Source organism: Portunus trituberculatus, chromosome 48 (genome assembly GCF_017591435.1).
Source record: "Portunus trituberculatus isolate SZX2019 chromosome 48, ASM1759143v1, whole genome shotgun sequence".
Taxonomy (NCBI): domain Eukaryota; kingdom Metazoa; phylum Arthropoda; class Malacostraca; order Decapoda; family Portunidae; genus Portunus; species Portunus trituberculatus.
This window is the reverse complement of record NC_059302.1, coordinates 22283048-22293298: the sequence shown is the minus strand read 5'-3', so window position 1 is coordinate 22293298 and position 10251 is coordinate 22283048. Positions and strand designations below refer to the sequence as shown.

The 10251-nt window shown below is 37.5% G+C and overlaps 1 protein-coding gene across 4 annotated transcripts in view; it reads right to left on the bottom strand.

Annotated features, from left to right (window-relative positions):
- Nucleotides 1–10251, bottom strand: part of LOC123498903 (neurensin-1-like) — a 379401-nt gene that overhangs the window by 146794 nt on the left and 222356 nt on the right. The window lies entirely within an intron of this gene.

Here is a 10251-nt window from a genome sequence, read left to right as displayed (position 1 = left end):
ATTATTACTAATTACCATTACTACAATAGTATTACAGTAAAAATATCAATTTTATTATTATTTTTTTTATTATTATCATTATTATTATTATTATTATTATTATTATTATTATTATTATTATTATTATTATTATTATTATTATTATTATTATCATTACTGTTAGTATCACTATTATTATTATCATTATCACTATTATCAATATTAATACTATAAATGTTTTTATTATTATTTCTAATAATGATATCATAAAAAATAATAATGATATTATCAGTATTACTGTTATTATTATAATGATTTCTCAAGACAACCTGCCAACAATATTTTAAAGGCACAAGTGAATAAGTGACTCAAACAAATTACTGTGATATTGATCACAGTTAGTATCATTATTAGAGAGAGAGAGAGAGAGAGAGAGAGAGAGAGAGAGAGAGAGAGAGAGAGAGAGAGAGAGAGAGAGAGAGAGAGAGAGAGAGAGAGAGTTTGCAGTAGTTTTTCTTTTTGTTATGGAATACAACTACATTACTACAATTACTACTTTTTCTTATGTCATCGTGTATAGCGCCTGCAGGTATACCTGAAGTGTATGGAAAGCGCTGTCCAGCTTCCATCCATTAGCGGGGCAGGCAATTTTATTTATAGTGGTACCCATATTAGGGCTCATATCACCACCCAGGCGCATCTTTGGTGATAGTAGTAGTAATAGTACTAGCAGTAGTAGTAGTAGTTGTAGTAGTTGCTGGTGTTGTTGTAGTAGTAGTAGTAGTAGTAGTAGTAGTAGTTGTTGTTGTTGTTGCTGTTGTAGTAGTTGTAGTAGTATTAGTAGTAGTTGTAGTAGTAGTAGTAGTAGTAGTTGTTGTTGTTGTTCTTTTTATTGTTTTTGTATTAATATTACTATTAGTATTAGTGTTAGTAGTAGTAGTAGCAGGAAGAGCAATAGAAAATACAGCATTAGTAGTAGTAGTAGTAGTAGTAGTAGTAGTAGTAGTAGTAATAGTAATAGTAGTAGTAGTAGTAGTAGTAGTAGTAGTAGTAGTAGTAGTAGTAGTAGTAGTAGTAGCAGCAGCTGTAGTAGTAGTAGTAGTAGTAGCAACCCTCTTAAATAATATATTTCTTTAGGTATATAAGATGAATTCCATAGCTGTTGTAGTGAGGTTGACTAACGACCGCATTATTACTGAATTATATGGAGAGATTACAAGAGTAATATGTAAATAGAAATATAGAGATAGGGAGAGAGGGAGAGATAGATATAGTTACGTTACCAAGGAGAAGGGAGGGTTTCCTGAGGCGGCCTCACACCCAAGGAATGCCCTCCTTTGTCGAGTTCTGTAATCTCACCCACTACTACTGCTACTATTACTAGTACGACTAATATTACTATTTGTATTCCATGTCTGAGACTCACTTAACAGTCCACAGTTTGATGTAATTACCGCTGTGCTATTAAACATTCACATTGGAATCAGCAACAATACTTCTTATTGAACTCGTGATGTATTCAAATATATGTTGTTATCTTTACCTTAGAAGCAAGGCTGCCAGTACGGTACGGTACGTAATAAATATCGTGATTCCTCATGCTCAAAAATACCGTACCGTAATTTCGTACCGTAACCAAAAAACCGTACCGTACTAGTACGAAAAAATCAATTTCGTACCGAATTTCGTACCCAAAATCGTACCAATGCCATAAGCTACATCTCTAAAATTAACCAATTTTATGAAGTACTTGTGGAAACACTTCCTTATTGAGACTGAAGATTAAGTTCATACAACTGTTTTAGTTTTCTTGTTAGTGAACATACCTTTTAAATATAGTACGTATATTTATTTATCACTGTAAATATAGTAGGTATTAATATTTTTGTTTATATGATATATATTCCTCTTCCTATAAAATGAAATAGTTCGCCCAAGATAATCTTTAGTTGATTCTAAGACATATTATGTATGTTCATACTACCGCACCTATTAGAACTGGAACTTTTCACTAACAGTAAAAAGTTCCAGTTCTAATAGGTGCGGTAGTATGAACATACATAATATGTCTTAGAATCAACTAAAGATTATCTTGGGCGAACTATTTCATTTTATAGGAAGAGGAATATATATCATATAAACAAAAATATTAAATTTCACATGATGTAGAAAACTTAAACCTCATTTGTTTGTTGATTTAAATTAAAAATAATTTGAAACATACTTATCCTTTCATTATTTATTAAGGGCCCACTGAAACATTTCACATACAAGAGAGAGTGTTTATTTCAAACTGATCATAAGAAACACGAAAATGAAAAAAAAAAAAGTTGATTGTTGGCTGTTGTTTGCTGCATGGCATTGCATGGTCACCGAATATGCCATCAGTGTAGCAACTTCTTAAGTGTTGCACCGTAAAAACATTATAGATTCAATTATATCTTCTTTCAGCCCTAGCCTCAGTTCATCTAGGATATACCTTAAACCTGAAAAGGTACGCTCTACACTGACTTGGGAGACAGAAAGAGCCAATGCAACTTGTGCAAGTCTCTTTAGATCCTGATGTGGATGGCATTGCCACCACTGAAAATATCTTCATTTCTGTCCACCCTCTTACAGTTGTCAAAGTTCTTTACTGCTTGCCTAATGCCATCCATATCAGTCTTATCTCGCTCACCACACTCTTCATTGTTCTTGTCACTTGCAATCAGAAGCTGATTAATCACATTGTTGTACTTTTGTCTTCATGCACACGGTGTTATTTATTATCAGACTCTTCCATTTCCTTGCTCTTGTTGGTTTCTTTCTCAGATTCCAACATTAACATTCTCTTCCACAATTCATATTGATGTTGTTGAGCTACTATCTTCTGTAGTTGCCTAAGAAGACACTGAAATCTGGGATCTAAGTATATAGCAGAAAGAAGTGCTCCATTATTAAGGAGTGCCTACTCTCTCTTTTCCATAGCTTGAAGTACTGCAAGTGAAGTGACTGTTGCTTCCTTGGAGAGAAGAACCTTGCACTTCATCCATTCCCCCAAGAATTGCCCAGCAACGAGATTTCTGAGTTGCAGAGTCTTTGTTGTTTCATAGATAGGCTTAAGACTGTGTAGCACATCCATGATAATTTCCCATTCGTTTTCTAGCAGAAGGAGCGACTCATTAGCCAAAGCTATTTGATCCAAAAATGGTTTGCCGGCAACCACACTCTCTAGCATATCGTATGTGGATCCCCAACGAGTATCACAGTCCAATTTTGGCAAAGCTTTTCTGTTCTGTTTGAAGATAAGTCGCATGTTCTGTGTGTGTGTCTTGTTTACGACTTTACGCACTGCCCCTAGAACCTTCTTTATTCGAGTATTAGAGCTGATGACATCATGCACACACAGTTGAAGTGTGTGAACTGCACACCTTACAGAAATCACACCTTCTGCTGCAGTTTTTATTCCACTTAGAGTCTCATTTAATTCACTCACCCTACTTATCTCTTCCTCACTCAAGTTATCCACTTCATCATCATACTCATCACTTCCATAGCTCTCTTCAGTATCCTCAGGTGTTTGTCTTGTATTTTCTCGCATGATCTTTGCTGCCTTTATTACATTTGAGCCATTGTCGGTCGTTAAGGTATATATTTGCTGTTCCTCTATCCCTAGTTTCTGCAATGAAGAAATTAACATTGCACGGATTTCTCTACCAGTTGCTCGTTCTGTCATCTCCTTCACGGTAGCAGTAATAAGTTTCAAGTTTCCATTGACGACGGCTTGGAAATTAACACCTATGAAGTGGCGCCCTCGTCGTGTACATAGATCTGTTTTCACAGAAACCATGCGCTGACTAAACTCAGCTCTCAGGTCAATCCTTTTTTCATCTGCGGCTTTCATTGTTAGCGATCGCTAACCCCAGACTCTTCAAGCTTTCTTTTCTTTACTTGCTTTTCCTTTGCTTCATCAATTGCCGGGTTGTATTCTTCCAAATGTTTCCTTTTCAGGTGATCAATAATAGGCTTTTGCATGAAAGGGTCTTTTATGTTTAGAGGTCGCCACTAATTTCTAACCAAATTTTCATCATTAGTACAGTTTTTGGTGCTGAATACGAATATGACATTCATTTTCTCGAGAAATGAAAGACAGTGGGTATTCGGTGGTGTTTCCCTACAAACACCACTAAATACCCATTGTTGTGGCAGCATTCTTCCTTTTTCATACTTTCGTTTGCTGAAGCAAGTCTCGTCAATTTCAACTCTCATTCCCGGTCCCCCGATAGGTGTAGTGGCAGCGAGTAGAGATGAGGCACTTATCTGAAAAGGTTAGGTTAGGTTAGGGTTGGGTTAGGTTAGGTTAGGTTCGGTAAGGTAAGGTAAGGTAAGGTAAGGTAAGGTTAGGTTAGGTTAGGTTAGGTTAGGTTCACTCACCTCTCTTAGGTAATTGTTGAAATCAACAGTAGTAGCGCGACATATCCTCAATTCGTCCTTACAGTATTCAATACTGGAATACTCTTTTGCCCAGGAATAAATGAAGACGATGATTTTCTTCAATGGAATGGTACTGCCATCAAGCCAAGTGTTTTTTCTCACTGAAACTTTATCACGGCAAGCTCTCTTCTAACACATCCACGATACACTTTCGTTTGGCTTTTTAATTATCATTTGATGTTTCTTTTTACACCTTTTCTCTTTTCTATGATGTTAAAGTTCTGCATAAATTAAACAGCGTCTTCTTCGGTCAAAATATTGGTAAATAACTACTGGAAGTTGAAGTTCACATCCATCTTGTCCACGGTCGTCTCAAACGTGCCGCGTGACACCCGACTTGGTATTGTTGCTCCCGTTAATTACTACTGCATGAATTAATGCGTGTCACAAGGTAGTGCGCATTAAATCCTTTTTTTGTGTAACTATCTTTCATTTCTCGAGAAAATGAATGTCATATTCGTATTCAGCACCAAAAACTGTATTAATGATGAAAATTTGGTTAAAAATTATTGGAGACCTTCAAACATAAAAGATCCGCATGAAGGCCACTTCCTGATTTTGGTGCATATGTGTATTCACATCCATCAAGCTTGCATGCAGCTCTTTTTTTTGGTGCAGGTAAAATACTGGTTACCTATGAATTCTCGATGGCGACCCATGTTCTGGAAATCCTGTAAAGATAATAACTATTGCACTAACTCTTGGGTGGGTAAACAAGTTAAGACTATCCAATTTTCCAATTTTCTTTATCGGAGTGACTATAGCTTATTTATTAGTTAGAAGTAATCCATACGCACGAAATGTAAAAGCTGTAGAGAGTTACTGATAGACACATTTTTTACCCTTTAAAGTTAGTAACAGATAATTTCAGCTGTATACAGATGTCTGATGTTTGGTAACCAAAATAAAATAAATGACAAGATTATTGAGGTCATGTACAGTGGCAGATGTATTTCCATATAGGGTGACACACAGATTATAAAAAAAAAAAAAAAATCATATGTACTTTGTTTGCATATACTCTTTATGAAAGTGTTACTGGTTACTTGGAATCAGAATGTGCTTCGTATTCTTTCTATTAATAATATAAAACTCACCGCTACAGAAAAAAAACACTAAATGTTTACCTAAATTAAGCATGAAACCCGTCTATTTATAGAAACTATTAACCACGACTGTACTTGACCAGGGGAGGTGAGTGCGCAGCGCCTTCCTTCTTCTTGAGGGGAGCAAGGCAGGCGTGTATGCGCCTCCTTACTCCCCCGGGAGAGATGGGGAGGTGAGTGCACAGCACCTCCCTTCTCTCCCCACCATGGCTGACTGTGGCAACTGACCCTGGCATCTCTTAAAAACCACACTTCTGACTGACTCTGACAACCGACCCTGGCACCTGACTGATTGTTTGTGTGTGTGTGTGTGTGTGTGTGTTTTAGCGAGAGAGAGAGAGAGAGAGAGAGAGAGAGAGAGAGAGAGAGAGAGAGAGAGAGAGAGAGAGAGAGAGAGAGAGAGTGTGTGTGTGTAATTTTTTGTTGTGATGGAGGGCGAAGAGGAGGTGGAGGAAGAGTATAATAATGAAAAAAAGGTTTAAGATACTAAGAAAGTGAATAACGCTAATGATAATAATACAAATATTCTTTTTCCATAAGGGGAGTGAATGTGTGGAAGGAGGGAAGAGTTAGCACAAGGACTGTACAAAAGAGGGAAAGGCAGGTAAGAAGACCACACCTGCTGCTGGAGTCAAAGGTAACTGATCTGGTCTAACCTCACGCACGGATGTGTAGTTCGCGTGAGAGAAAAACGGCAGCCACTAATGGTCCGTTTGTGGCAAATCACTAAGAAAATAAGCGGGTGAGGGCAGGTTTCTTTTTAGCTTGTGGATGAGCACGTGCCGGCTTCAGTCCCCCACCACGACCATCACCACCCCGAAGCAGCGATTTGGTCTTACACTACTTCACCTTCACATTCTTTAGTTCACTCCAGTTATTCATCTTTTTTTTTGTTATATGAGTTCATTTCATTTAGAATACTCTTCCATACTTTTTTTTCAGTTATTTTTTAATTGTTGTGCCTTATAATTATCTTAAGTATATCTTAACTATGATATTACTATTTTGCCATACTTGTAATGCTTAAACTTGCATTTCTAAAACTTGTCTTCTTATTCACTTCAGTAAATATTGTGCTTTATGTTTTTGTGACATTACTCTGTCTTGTTTGTTACCTCCTTCCTGGTAGCAATCTGGCAAATACTACCCTCTATGTATCTCTCCGCCATACGCGCTTACTTACTTACTATTTTGTCCATCTCTTGTTTCTTGTTATTTTGCCAACCAAATCTTTCAAATAATACAAAAACATCCACCACTATTCCTCTATCTTCTTCTTTACTTGTAGCATCTAAGCCCTTCAAAACACTGCTCACTATCTTTCCTCCACAGGCCATTCCCTCTATCCATCTCCTTACTTTACTTGTTCCTGCTCCCTCAGCCCGCATTTGGAAACGCTTTGCTCTCTCACTTCGACTATTTTCAAAGGCCACAAAAATGATCTGCTATTTTTCTAAAGTGTTTCTTATGTTCGTAATAATGTTAATCTGTCACTAGAACCGTAAAAAGCACCTTCAAAGCCCCTTGTAACTTCATCACGACTGTTTTCTAAGGCCACAGAGGTGATCATCCTGCTTTTCATGGGTGTTTCTTTTCTTAATGATGAAGAAATCTTGTTAGTCTATCACTAGAAACGTTAAAAACACTTAAAAACCTACATAATTTGAAAGTGCTCTGCTCTCTCACCATGACTGTTTTCAAAGGTCACAGAGAAGAATAGCCATGTTCTCACGAGTGTTTTTCCTGTTTATAATATAGAAATCTTGTTAATCTGTCATAAGGATGGTAAAAACACCCTTTGAAATCTGTGTACCTTCAACTAGAGCCTTTTGAAATGTTCAGCTTCTGATCACGACTACTTTCAAAGACCATATAGATGATTAGGCGGGTTCTCAAGACTGTTTCTCCTGCTGGTACTGTAGAAATGTAGTTAGTCTGCCTCCTAGAACCGTAAAACGTCGTGTAACCTCAACTAGAAGACATTCCCTAATACATTCCTAGCCACACCCTCTTAGTTCTTTTCCCTCCTGCTTCCTAGTATCCTCTCTCGCTTGCATTCATTAGTCCTTGTATTTTCCTTGTTATTATTTAAAGTATTCTCTAGTATGTTCATGTTTCACCTCCTCCTCCTCCTCCTCCTCCTCTTACTCCTCTTCCTCTTTTTAGATCTTTTTTTCCTATTATAAACAGTACAGTATCTCCTCCTTCTCTGTTATGTTCCTCCTCCTCCTCCTCCTCCTCCTTTTCTTAAAACTTCCTTCCCTACCATAAAATGTACGGTACCTACTCCTTCTCTGTTATGTTTCTCCTCCTCCTCCTCCTTTCCTCCTCCTCCTCCTCCTCCTCCTCCTCCTCCTCCTCCTGCTGCTTCTCCTTCTCCTGCTCCTACTCCTCTTCCTAAAACTCCCTTCTTTACTCTAAATAGTGTTATATTTCCTATTTCTCTAGTATATTCCTCCTCCTCCTAATCTCCCCTCCTTGTTAGTAGATGTTCCTCCATCTACTCCGTCTTTTAATCCTCCTCCTCCTCCACTCCTCTCTCTTCTCGTAAACTGAAGCCAATAAAAAAGTCAATATATTGTTATGTATAGGTTATTATTAATTGTAATAGGTTCATATTTTCTCATGTGTTCACTATGCCAAGGTCGCGTGTGGTGTTCCCACGGTTTAGGGTGCTTTGTCCTCGTATACCTTCGAGAAAAATCTACGTGCCTATGCCTGGGTGAGGGGGGGAGGTGGGGTCCAACCCACCCTGCCTCACTCGTTGCAGCCGCTGATTGGCTAGTTTCCCGCCACGAATCTCCAGGCTCCGTAAGGCCCTCATTGTGTTTAGACGCTTATCAGACGGGACTTAGGCAGGACGTGTGGTCCGAGGGGAGCTGGCCTGGCATTCTCTATATTCGTATATTGTATCATTTTATCTTTGTGAAAGTGGCACTGTCGGGCTAAGTATTTTGTATCTTCGTATATTTATATATATATTATTATTGTAAAAGTCATCTCCAGCAAATATCAATACTGTATTATTAACAACGTAAGTTAGGCTCTCGTGAGGTTAGCTTCATCACCCACGAATGATAGTGTTTCTAAGTAATTTCCATATTTCATTTATTATCGCGTGCATTTATATTCTTTTGGCCAGATTATTGTGTTTTCCCACCGAAGGTCTCAGGTTATCATATTTCTTTCGTTAATTCATATTATTCTTCGTCATATGTAATTTGTAATAGTGTATCCTAAAATCCCATCAATAATCAGTTCTCTATATTTTACGTGGTGTTTGGTTACTCCCAAGGTCATTCAATTCTTACAATATCATTCGAATCTGGAGTGTTGCTTTTCGAAACGTGGTGTTCCTCCTAATTTATCTTAATATTTAATAACGCAGTTAGATTCATTTATCCAATTTTTCCTTACCATTTATTTTACGCAGTCAGATCAGTTAATCAGTTTCATTGTATATCGGGAACCCACAGCCGGAAACGTAACAATATCTTGTAGTGCTCGGTATTGTTTTTAAAAGCACTGCCAAGATTAGTAGCGGGATAAAACTCGCTTAGCTGGGCAGCTGGAACGTGTGTCTGATGTAATGGTGGAGGTGGTGGTGGTGGTGGTATGAGAGAAAGAGGAGAGGGAGAGGAAGTGAGAGTGGGACTAGAGGAGGAGAAAGATTAGGGTTTGAAAGGGAGGGGGGTGTTTGAAAGAGGAGAGAGAAAGAGAGAGGGTAAATGTAGAAAAGTTGCAGTTACGTATAGAATGGTTTGTTTAGAGAGAGAGAGAGAGAGAGAGAGAGAGAGAGAGAGAGAGAGAGAGAGAGAGAGAGAGAGAATTTTTTAGAATTTATTGCCATATTCCATTATTACAATGGTTTTTCTCACATGTATATACTAAATTCAGCGATAGGGCTACAAAAGAATAATGAGTCAAGTTCACATGAGTGGTAAAGTTTACACATAAGAAGTGAAACAAACACAAGATTAAAACTGGAAGTAGTAAATACTCAAAGAAAGAGATTAAAAACAGTAAATCAAATTTATAAAGCAATAAATTTACGGGAAGGACATAAAAACTAATAAGTAAAACTATAAAATAAAAAATAAGTATGATCAAGAAGATAAACAGATATTAGAATGCAAGAGGAAGATGATGGTGCAGCATGTGATCCCTGAGGCTTCTTCTAAATGTGTGGACATTTGTTATATCTTTAACTTCTTGAGGCAAGGCGTTCCATATTCGTGGCCCTTTAATAAACATTGATTTCTGGCCGTAGTCAGTGTTAGCTCTTGGTGTGTAGAAATTATTTTGTTCCCTCTTGTTTCTCTGATTAATTTGAATAACCAGTTAGGATATCTATGTGATACTATGTTGTGCATGAATATACAATGTTCATATTGAATTGTTTTGGTTATGTTTAGCCATTTTAGTTCCTCTAGGATAGGGAAGCATGATCTTCCTCCCACAGCCACTTTAGCAGAGAAGTTATACAATTTCTGGTCTCTTTTTAGCTGTGACTTATTTGTAGTACCCCATATCAATTCAAAAGACTGAGAACAAGTGTTTGATTAACAATCTTTCTGGCCTTACTACTGAAAAACGCTTTTATTCTATTGATGAACATCAAAACGCCAAAGGCTTTCTTAGTCATTTCTGTTATGTGTGTGTCGAACAGCATGTGTTTATCAAAGAAGACACC